The 12502-nt window shown below is 44.2% G+C and overlaps 1 protein-coding gene across 25 annotated transcripts in view; it reads right to left on the reverse strand.

Annotated features, from left to right (window-relative positions):
• The window catches only part of TRERF1 (transcriptional regulating factor 1), a 221921-nt gene that overhangs the window by 110480 nt on the left and 98939 nt on the right, over window positions 1-12502 (reverse strand). The gene's annotated exons all lie outside the window — the stretch shown is intronic.

Below are 12502 nucleotides of genomic sequence, written 5' to 3' on the forward strand. Positions count from 1 at the left end.
CTGCTCTGAGTCCTTAAGAGGAATCAATACAAGCTGGTGTCTATGGCGACTGGAGGGGAGGGAGAAGAAGACTCGCTGACCCCAAATGGACAGAGGTGCAGATGCCAATACTGAGTCTCAGTTCTTCCCTGCTGAAGCTCCATACCCTTCCTTCTTTCCACCTCAAGCAACCACACCACTCCGGCCCCCAACCTCCCACTGAGAGCTGGTTCTCTCCTGGGGGAAGCTACTGAAGGGAGTTTGCAGCCACATCTCTCGGGCACCGCCTGAAGCAGGAGCAGCCTCTCCCACCTGCAGGAAGGCAGGTGCTTTCATGGACGAGCTGGGCCTGGAGTCAGAGACCCCACCACCCACACGATAGCCTTGAACTGTTAACTCGGGCTGCCAACCTCCTGCAGCCTCAGCATCTGCATCTCTAAACTGGGTACAACATCATCCGCGAAAGACTATTGTAAGTAATAAGGAAAGGTGATGACGATGACAATGTGATGATGACAGTAGAACTCTTTGGTAAGAGCTATTACCAGCACTGTTCTATATGCGCTTGGATGAACTCATTCAAAGTGTACAAGAGCCCTATTATTTCATAAAGGAGGAAACCGAGGCCCAGAGAGGGTGGGTTATTTGCTCCAAATTGTGCAGCTAATAAGCAGCAGGGCCAGGACAGCAAATAAAAAGCTGCTTTGGGGAGTTCCCTCTGTGGCTCAGCGGAAACGAACCTGACTAGTATCCAGGAGGATGCAGGTTTGATCCCTAGCCTCACTCAGTGGGTTAAGGATCCGGCATTGCCATGAGCAGTGGTATGGGTCGAAGATGAGGCTCTGATCTGCTGCCTGCTGTGGCTGTGGTGTAGGCCGGCAGCTGAAGCACTGATTCGACCCCTAGCCTGGGAACCTCCACACGCTGCAGGTTTAGCCCTCAAAAGCAAATAAATAAATAAATAAATAAATAAATAAATAAATAAATAAATAAATAAGGCTGCTTTGGGAACTGTATAATTTGCATAAACAGTGGTCATTCTTATGGTTAATGACCGACCTGGGACCACACCTGAATGCTTACCTCTGGATTTCCTATCATGTGGGTGCTCTGGTGGGCCCTGCCCCAAGCTCCTACTACATATCTCATTGATTTATTGCCAGTCACCCCAACTAGACCTTAGGTTCCATGAGGGCAAGGAATTTGATCTCTTTTTTTCAATGCTATACCTCCATATACCCCAGCACCCAGAACAGCGCTAAAGCACTGGTAGTATTTGCTGAGTGAATGACAAGCCAATCTGCACTGACATAGAAAAAATGTCTGTAACAAATTGTTAAGCAAAAGAGGGTAGGCTCCTTAATTTTATATAAAATGATCCCTTTTGTAAATATATTATGTGTGTATGTGTGTGAGTACATCTACGAGGGCACAGAAAAAAAATCTAGGAAGATACACATGAAAATGTTCATTGTGGTTGTTTCTAAGGAGTAGGAGTAAAAACAGTTTGAACTTCCAAATGTTTTATAAAGAGCGTGCATTTTTCCTATACATTTCGAAAAAGCTATTTATAGTTGAAAACAAACACACTTGTGCACACTCGTGGGCAGACACACAGCAGAAGCAGGCAGCTGGTTACTGGGGACCGAAGCAGCAGGTTAGGACTGGTGACAGGGCAGAACGCCCACCCCCGAAGATGGGCACAGAGAATCCCCACTCAAGGATCAGCTACACGAGAGAGAAATCACAGGATTAGGTCTATAGAGTCCAGGACCCAGCAGCCCCTCCCTCAGAACTCTTCCTAAAAAGGAGTGACCCAACAAAGGAAAACTTAAGTTCTCACTGCACTGCAGTGGGTTAAGGAGCTGGTATTGTCTCTGCAGTGACCCGAGTCACTGCCAAGGCATGGGTTCGATCCTGGGCCCAGCGCATTGGGTTGAGGATCTGGCATTGCCGCATCTGTGGCATAGGTTGCAACTGCAGCTCAGATTCCACCCCTTGCCCAGGAGCTTCTTTCCTGCCTCTCCAGAGCAGTCTCAGAATTATTTAATCTTGTGATTATTTGTAAATGACATTCGCATCTTCCAGAAAATGTAAAGCAAAATCAAAAACATCAAGTGAAGCATTCTGCACCTAAAAACTCATTTCGCAGTTAAAAAAAAAAGATTTTGGGCCCAGCTCAGCAGCAGCCTCCATCCTGCCCTCCTCCTCCCTGCTGCCCGCAGACACGTTCTCCACACAGGGGCTCAAAGGGAAGTGACCCACTGACTTGCACGAGGCTCCATCAACAACAACACGTGCCAAGTGAGGGCCAGCTGTGGGCCCAGCAGAAGACCAGGTGCTGTGAGGTGGAAGGAAAGGAAGCCTAAGATAAGAAGTCTGCCTGCAAAAAATTAAAAAGAAGAAGAAAGAAGAAAGAAGGAGGAAGAAGAAGAAGTCTGCCTTCACAGAAGGGCTACCACACGATAACGACAGAGGAAAGCAGCCACAATTACGGGAGCCGCACTTATCTGCGCAGTAAGAGTTCTGAGAACAGAGAGGTTACGTGTTGGCAAGGAGGCTTGGGGAAGAGGGCCAGCTGCACTCAGGCCTCCCCAAGAGCCAGGCCCATGGTGCGCCCGCAGGCGAGGGACTGAGGGCTGAGGCTGGGTCCAGGTGGGTGGGCCTTGGTGCCCACCCCACAGCCCTGCTGCCTCCCTGCCCTACCCCCTGTGCAGAACGCCCCATGTGCAGGCAGAGCCTCCCCCAAAGAGGGCACACTCCCTCAGCCAGAGGGTTCTAACTCTAAGCCACAGAAGCTTTCACCGCTCGCTTGATCCCGGGGGGCCAAGTGGGGCCAAGTGGAGCCAGAGAGAAGGAAAGGCAGCGTCCATGACTGCATCCAGCTCCAGGAAATCTGGTCCACCCCCAGCTCTTCGGCAAACGGTTTGAAAGGTCTCTCAATGTAGAGATGCAGGCAAGGCTCAGGGCTCAGTTTGGAAGAACTGGGGCAGAACTAGGGGAGGTGGCAAAAGGAGAGGAGAAAGAAGGCCAAATCAAGGACTTGGCAGAGGGCAAGGAAATCGAGAGAGCCAGCCAGGGCAGGGATGGGAGCAAGTGGCATCTAAGGAGCTGCAAGTGGCATCGAAGGGATGGGCTGGTGCCACTCGGGGATGCTAAGGGGTTCTGACCCCGTGGTGCTCGCCCTTCCTCCTTCGCAGATCTGTCCCTGCCCACTGGCACCCCCAGGATCAACACAGGGAGGCAACCGGGTGCCCCTCCTTTGCCTTTAGTGATCTCATCTCAACCATGTAGATGTCTGAAGGGGTTCAAGCAGCAGAGAAAACCTTTTGTTGTTGTTAAAACAAAGCCTAGAATCACAGCCACTATCCTTTCCTCAACCATTTCTCAGGCATCCAGCTCACCCGCCCGAGAGGACTTCCCTTAGGGGAGTGCCCAATCCATACTAGGAAATCAGAAGCAGCAGGAGGGTTGGCACACCCAGCTCTTGAGCCCATCCCTGGCCAGTCTCCCTCCCTCCCACTCTGCCCTCTCAGAGCTTCATTTCCATCTGCCTTTTCCCATGGCAGCTCCTGCGAGGGCAAAAATCCATTCATTCAACAAGGACTTAGTGAGCCTTTGCTGTGCAGGAGACACTGCTAGGGACAGTGGAGAACACAAAGAAGTTATGGTTCAGTGGTGGGAGGCAGGGGCAGGGGCAGGGAGGGGGGCAGGGTGGGGCTGGTAAAGAGAAGGTGAGAGTCATTCAATTAGTCAACACTTAATCACACTGCCCTTAATAGATGCCAAGCACTGTACTGAAAGAATAGAGACAAGTAACCGGACAACTGCAAAACTACTGTAAATGTGATGAGGGTGATGGGGTCAGGGACCTACCCCCTCCAGTGACTGAACCAAATTCCAAACCACCTCACTTTAGCCTCAGATAAGTGCTATGGAGGAGGGAGGAAGAGAGGGAGGGAGAGAGAGAAAGAAAGAAAGACAAAAAGGAAGGAAGGAAGGAAGGAAGGAAGGAAGAAGGAAAGAAAGAAAGAAAAGAAAGAAAGAAAGAAAGAAAGAAAGAAAGAAAGAAAGAAAGAAAGAAAGAAAGAAAGAAAGAAAGAAAGAAAGAAAGAAAGAAGGAAGGAAGGAAGGAAAGAAAAGAAGGAAAGAGGGAGGGAGAGGGAGGAAAGAGAGAGAGATGAAAGAAGGAAGGAAGAGAAAGAAAGAGAAAGAAAGAGGGAGGGTGGAGAGGGAGGGAAGGAGGAAGAAGGAAAAGAAAGGGAAGAAAGAAAGGCCAAGCACTGACCAAAGAGTTAAGCAAATTATCCAGGAGCTTAAACTCACACGATAAGAAACAATCAGCACGCCACAGGAAACAGGGTGAAGTGCTAACTGTGGGATGCAGCCCTCCAGCACACAGAGAAGCAGAGCTGGAGAACGTCTAGAGCCTCCTAGCAGAAGTGGAACTAAAATCTGAGATGAAATACTGATAGGGGAGGGTTTTCCAGGCAGGGAGAAGACCACAGGCCCTTGTGATTACCGCCCCCTCCCTGCCACCGCCCCCTGCCCGGCAACAATGAAAAGCAAGTATATAGTCATTACTCAAGATGTTTCAAAATGGCACATGTACTCATAAGTCCGGTTTGAGCAGGTGGGGACCTTGCCAATGGTGACTTTCAAAAGTGTACCTTACATTGAAGTGGACGGTCAGGCCTAAGTTCGAATTTCAGCCATCCACCCTAAGGAGGCAGGGACTTGAAACATGCCTTTTCAAAAAACTTAACTTTGTTTCTTCTTTTCTTTATTAAAGTATAGCTGATTCACAATGTTGTGCCAATTTCTACTGTACAGCAAAGTGACCCACTCATACACATATATACATTCCCTTTCTTACATTATCTTCCATCATGGTCTATCCCAAGAGACTAGATATAGTTCCCTGTACTATTTAGCAGAGTCTCATTGCTCATCCATTGTAACTGTTTGCATCTACCAATCCCAGACTCCCAGTCCATCCCACCCCCTGCCCCATTCCTTTGCAAACCACAAGTCTGTTGTCTAGAAACATACTTAATTTCGTAATGCAGATCCATCTGGATGCTCCTGCACACACACACACACACACACACACACACAACTTGCGTCCTTAGCCCCCTCTCTATGTCCACCCTCAAGTGACCCAAACCCCATCCTTCTGTGAGAAGAACTTCGTAATTCAGGGAAAGGGAAAACTGAATTCTTAAGGACAATCTACAAAATAATACCTGGGAATCGACCACATTGGATTTTGCTGTAATGATATTCACAAAATATGAGCAGAAAAGCCACGTGTGGTCTGATGATACACTGGTCCGTCAATAAGAAGTTAACGACTATTGACTGACTGTCTATTTAATGAAGAACTGGGTGCTGGTGTTGAGAGTGAAAAGGAGGAGCCTGTGGGAGGCATTGGCAGAAAGAAGGCAGGATACTGTGAAGAAAAATGGAAGTCGGAACACGGAACCTGGTCCCAGCTCCACCACTGACAGGCCTTGAGTGAGTCGATGGCACCGTGAACATCACTTCCTACTACTTCTCAGGGTCATTTACTCAAGTGGAAAATGTAAGGCCAGGAGTTTAGAGGTGCCTCCCCAGCCTCGCTGCCCTATCTACTTTCCCAACAGTGCCCGGAATCCCCAAGAGAGTCAATCCATCCCATCCCCTCCACATAGAACTGCTTCAGGAAAGCATAGGATCTAAGTGCAGCCAACCAGGGGCCACCAGATTCAATCACAAGCCTTCAGCTGACCCATCGAAGAAGCCATCTTTTTCTCCCATTGGATAAGAACAAAGAAACAGGAGCTCAGGCTGCCATCTTGGGGCCAGAAGGAGAGGTCTAAGAAACACTGGGTCTTAGGCACCTCATTTGAGCCCTTGATAAAGCCTCACCTGATGCCAGGATCTACTCCTGGATTGCTTCATCGCCTAAGTCCACGCATTTTCCTTTTTTTAAGACATACCAGCAGCATGCAGCATAAGTTCCCCAGCCAGCGATGGAACTCTAGCCACCACTATAACCAGAGCCACAGCAGTGACAACACCAGATCCTTAACCTGCTGAGCCACCAGGGAACTCCTGCATTTTCTGTTTTTGCTTAAACCGTTTGGGTTGTTTTTCAGGTAATCTGTCACCTGACATAAAATGAGAGAAAATATGGCTAATCAATGCTATAGACCTCTCTAGTCCCTCACCAAATCCTTATGGCTCCAGAAAATACCCAGGGAGCCACTTCCTACCCAGGGTCCTCCTGAGGGGGAGGTGATTCAAGGAACAAGAAGAAGAAAGGCAGTCATGAGTCTTCAGTGATTAGTGGGCCTGCCTTTATTTGCTTGTCCTCTGAGACCACCCAGCGTCCTAGCGATGGAAGGGGGAAACATTCTGAATAATAAGCTGAAGAATTAGAGTTTCTGTCTCAGCTCTATTTCTGCAGGTTTCCTCCAGATGTTTGCTTATTCTCTTTTATGGTAACCACTGAGGAGCCCAGAGGAACGGTACGGGTATCCCACTGATTGATTTTACATCTTAAAAAAATTACTCAGGGTCTGTAGTACTGAGCTCATGTTCAAATTAAGTTTGCTGGAAATCTAATTTGGGATGAGTAATTTGATTTGGCTACTACAATTAAAAGTGGCGCAGTATTTGTGTTTTAGAGGAAAACCATATTAGAGTCATCTAATCTTATTAGGTGAATATCACATTCAGATCACATTATATCTGGAAGAGATATATAACGGATTGATTTCTTTCATAAATCACTCAGGAGACCAAAGAGACTAACCTTCTCCCCACTCCCCGCCCACCCACCTGCCACAGGTCAGAGCAGGTGGCATATGTAAAAGAGGCGTCGTGGAGAACCCGCTGCACTTCTCTGGAATTCACGTGCTCTAAACACCACCTACCACAACCCCTTGCATTTTGCAGAGGAGTAAACTGAGACACTGATCGGACAAGAGACTTGCTCAGGGTCACAGTCAGTGAGTGGCAGAGCTGGGGCTACAACTCAGCCCTCCCTGACTCCTAGTTTGGGTCCCTGACACTCCAGACTTGTGTTTGGGTTGTGTTTTTTTTGTTTTCGCTTTGTCTTTTTAGGGCCATATCTGTGGCACATGGAAGTTCCCAGGCCAGGGGTCCAATAGGAGCTGCAGTTGCCAGCCTACATCGCAGCCACAGCAACACAGGATCCTGGCTGCATCTGCAACCTACGCTATAGTTTGTGGCAGTGCCAGATCCTTAACCCACTGAGCAAGGCCACGGATTGAATCCGGTTCCTCGGGGAGAACCCGCTGCACTTCTTAACCCACTGAGCCACAACGGGAACTTCCCTACATGTGTTTTTAATAAGACTTAACATGGGAGTCACCTGGTGGCTCAGTGGGTTAAGGATCTGGCATTGTCACTGCTGTGGCTCAGGTCACTGCTGTGACATGGGTTTAATGCCTGGCCCGGGAAATTCTGTATGCTGTGAGTGCGGCCAAAAAAAGAAAATTAAGATCTAACATGAAAAACAGCCAGAGAGCCAGACTCTGCTGCTACTCACTTAGCTAAAACCACAGAGTCATCAGATACCCGTCTCCTTGCCAGCTTCCCTGCCTCCCTAAGTATCCTGGGAACATAAAAAAATACATCTCACCATCTCCATGGGTGACTTAGACCATACCCCAAATCCTTCTTGTCAAGTCCCTTTTCTTGACAACTACTTTAAACCCCCTTGCTTCCAGATAACTAAAAATCACATTAAGAACATTTAAACCATACGATGGGTCAGAAAAAAAAAAAAGTTTCTGCATTGCTTTTTAAAATGGTTTTAATCTCAGGAGTACTGCTAACCAGGCAGACACATCAGGGTTCCAACTGTAGCGTTTAATCTAAAAAAAAATAGGTTATGAAGCAAAATCAAGGCAAGGAGAAGTTAGATAAAAATATTTGTAACATATGACAAGTTAATACACATACTGCATAAAAATCTCTTATAAATGATTGAAAAAGGATGGAACACTGCAAAATAAAAATGAGAAGGGACGCAAAGAGGCAATTCACACACATACCAAAAAGATTACTGATGGCCTCACAAAAAAATGTTCCAACCCATTACTACGCAAAGCTTTCAAATTAAAACAATGCAATACCATTTTCCACAAACTGGCAAAAACTGAAACAACTATAGTGCCCAGGACAGTCAAGGGCTCTGAAATAAGAATCTGCAAACACCACTGATCAGAGTGCAAATTAGTCCACATTTCTGAAGGGCCAGCTGGTAATATGTTTCACCAGTCATAACACTAAGCCAGGATTTTCCCTGAGGAAATAAATGATCAGAGGAATACTCAAAGATTTATGCACAAGGACAGATATAGCAGCACTATTCATAATGATAAAAATCTAGAAAAACCTAACTGTACCATAATAGAAAAATGGTAAAATGAATATATCAATACAAGGAATAATATGTAGACACTAAAACTCATGTTTTTGAAAAAGATTTAAAGACACAGGGAAATGCTCACAAAATGATACTAAAATTCACAACTCAATAGGATAATTCCATTTTATAAAGAAAAAATATATTTTATGTGTACAATATATATTTATATGTATGATATATAAACTTATATGCATTATAAATGTAATATCTATTGCACCATAAATGCAATAAGTGGCCACAGATTCAGCTAAAGAGTCAATGAATATTCACGTTTCTCTTTCCAGAATGTGTGATTTTCACTGGAAAAGCAGCTGCCCAGCCAGGAACTTCATTTCCCAGCATCCTTTGTATCTAGGATGCACCAGGTGACTATTCCCACCAATGGAATATAGTCAGAAGTGATGTGAGGCATTTCTAGGCTGAGGTGGTTAGAAAGTGGGCTGCCTTCTCCCTGCTTTCTTCCGCCATCTGATGGAGACCCCCAAAGCCCTTCGGTATGAGAGAGCCATGAGATGGAAGGAGCCTGGGCCCCTGAATTGCTCACTGCAGGGCTAACCATCAATCAGGAACACCTATGATGGATTAAGAAATAAGCCTCTACTGTGTTAAGTTATAATTGGGGGTTTTACTTGTTTCTTTAGCAAGTGTTGCTCTAACACACACATATAGAAAAATTACTGAAAAGTAAACTATCAAATTTTATATGATGAACTATATGGTATATAAGGTAAATTCTCAAAAATGTATTCTTCCCACCACGAACATATCTTATTTGATAACCAACAAAGATATTAAAATAAAAAGCAAACTCAAGAGGGCAATGTTACATAATGAAATCTCCTAGTAAAATACTGAATAAGGTTATAAAAGTAAAAATGTACAAAATTAGACTCAAAGAAAAAAAAAATCAAGATTTATAACCTTTAACAATTTACTAAAACAATTCCAGACAAAGGACTATTCAACAATGACCCAAACTTAAAATGACAACAAACTAGGAAACACTGTAATCTATGCAGCACTTGAAATAGTAGTATCCTTTAATATGTAAACAGCACTTATGAATCAGTAAGTGGGGGATAAATACAATAATGGGGAAAAGATATAAACACCTAGCCACTAAATAAATACTCACACTTATGAAAAGACTTTCAAAATCATTAACAACCAAATATAAATTAAAATAAGATAATACTTATCGTTATATCAGACTGGCAAACATTTAAAATATTGCAAATACAGCACCCAGTGTGGCTGGAGATTATGATGACATGGGGGTAGTTTGAAAAAAATTTTTTTTTTCTTTTTAAGGCCGCACCTGCAGCATATGGAGGCTCCCAGGCTGGGAGTCTAATGGGAGCTACAGCTGCTGGCCTACACCACAGCTCATGGCAATGCCAGATCCTTAACCCACTGAGAAAGGCCAGGGATCAAACCCGAAACCTCATGGTTCCTAGTCGGATTCATTTCTGCTGTGCCACGACGAGAATGACGGTATCACATTTTCAGCAAGGAGTTTGGCAAGATAGGGAAAAAAAAAACCTCTGAAGCCCTTTGACCTTCTAGATATTTGTCAAAAGAAATAAAAAAGTATGCAGAATTGTTTGACTAGGGAAAAAAGAAACAACTTACATACCCATGTGTGAGGCACTTATCAGATAAATAAACTGTGGTATGTGTTTATGTAGTCACATATTAGAATAATATACAATCATAATCAAATTATGAAGATCTAAATGTACCAAAGCACAACAGTGCCCACAATATTAAAAAAATATAGAAAGTATACTTTCATAATTGTTTAGAAGTGTATATGGGAATTCCCATCGTGGCTCAGTGGTTAAAGAATCCGACTAGGAACCATGAGGTTGCAGGTTCGATCCCTGGCCTTGCTCAGTGAGTTGAGGATCCGGCGTTGCCGTGAGCTGTGGTGTAGGTCCCGGGCGCAGCTTGGATCCCACGTTGCTGTGGCTCTGGTGTAGGCCAGCGGCTACGGCTCCGATTCGACCCCTAGCCTGGGAACCTCCATATGCCGCAGGAGTGGCCCAAGAAATGGCAAAAAGACAAAAGAAAAAAAAAAAAGTGCATATGTATAAAAACTTATGTTGGAAGTACATACGGAAAAGGAGCGGAAGGAATTTTATCAAAATGTTGTTCTCACCAGGGGAATGGGATTATGGTGACTTTCATTTCCTTCTTCATACTCTTCTGTACTTTATATATTTTCAACTATGAATATATTCACTAGTTTTATTATGAAAAATAATAAACATACGCAGAGTAGCTAGAATATATCTACTGCCCAACTTCTATGATCATACATGCTGACTTTATTCCATCCATACTCCTGTCTGCCCCCAGCCCTGGATTATTTTAATATAAATCCTGGATATGTCACATATATATATGAGACATAGGGCTTTTCATAGTTAATATACTCTTAACTCTCCACTGTATTATCTTAAAGCAAATACCTGATACTTTATTTGTACATAAACACTTTAGCAGGTATTGGTTTAAAATATAACCGTAATAACAATCATACCTAAAAATTAATAATTTCTTAGTATCAAACATCCAGCATCCCAATTTCCTCAATTATCACATAAATGCCTTTTTACAGTTGATTTACGTAAAACAGGATCCAAACAAGATTTACATTTGCATCTGGTTGATATGTCTTTTGAGTCTTTTAAAATGTATTAACTAGTACCCCCCTGGCCCCCACCAATCCTTTCCCACGCTATTTTATTTACTGAGAAACATATGGGTCGTAGGTCCTAAGAACTTCCTGACTGCATCTCTGTGGTGTCTTTTAACAGGCTTCTCCATTCCCTATGTTTCATTTTAAATGAGATTTAGTTTTAGTGTCTGATCAACTTCACATTCTTTAACATTTTTTGTAAGACTATTTCAAGTCAATTGTATTATTATTATTATTATTATTTTTTTTTTTTGGCCATTTCTAGGGCCGCTCCCGCGGCATATGGAGGTTCCCAGGCTAGGGGTCGAATCGGAGCTGTAGCCGCCGGCCTAGGCCAGAGCCACAGCAACGCGGGATCCGAGCCGCGCCCGCAACCTACACCACAGCTCATGGCAATGCCAGATCCCTCACACACTTGAGCAAGGCCAGGGATTGAACCCGCAGCTTCATGGTTCCCAATCGGATTTGTTAACCACTGAGCTACGACGGGAACTCCTGTATTATTTTTTATAACCAGACAAAACAGTATAGCTAAAGAAAATGTTTTGAAGGAACCTAAGAAACACCAGTCTAATTCATCTATTTCAGCAATTTATTAAAACTCGGTGTCCAAAAGTTTTTTTGGAAGGCAGGCCAAGCCAATGGTTTCTCGCACAGGAAGGCTACTCAATGACTACTGATGGACTGACTTATTTCCCAAAGACACTCTTTTTATGATATAAATCCATCTCCCCTTCTTCCTCAACGCCGAAGTCCATCACCCTCTGAGCAATGGCACACCCTCCACCAGAAGCTCACGTCATCCTATAATTGCAATTATCTTCATTTTTCCCTTATTCCTTTTTTTAAAAAGTAATATAAGGACACAACTGAAAATTTGGAAATGACAGAAAATGAAAGGAGGAACCGCTCGTAATTTCATACCTTGAACAGAGTCACTGTTACCTATATACTCAGTACCATCTTTATTAGGGATATACATTCTGTACCTAATTATAGTCAGTGAATACTGATTTTAATATTCCTTTAGTTAATATCAAATACATTAAAAATACCTGTAGGTTATGTTAAGGGTATAAGAAATAGCAAAAATAGGAGTTCCCAGTGTGGTGCAGGCACATCAAGGATCCAGCATTGCCACAGCTGTGGTGTAGGTCACAGCTGCAGCTCAGATTTGATCCTTGGTCCGGAACTTCCATATGTTTCAGGTGTGGCCAAAAAAAAAAAAAAGCAAAAATACAGATGTGGTCTTAGCTCAGCCTGAGAAAGAGAACTTTCCCAATCCCCTAGACAGCCCCTATAAACTGCTCCCTCATCCCATCCCCTCCTCCCATCACTATCCTGATTCTTTGTCTATGTTCACTTGGTATTATAGG

The sequence above is a fragment of the Sus scrofa genome, chromosome 7, assembly GCF_000003025.6.
Source record: "Sus scrofa isolate TJ Tabasco breed Duroc chromosome 7, Sscrofa11.1, whole genome shotgun sequence".
Classification (NCBI taxonomy): Eukaryota; Metazoa; Chordata; class Mammalia; order Artiodactyla; family Suidae; genus Sus; species Sus scrofa.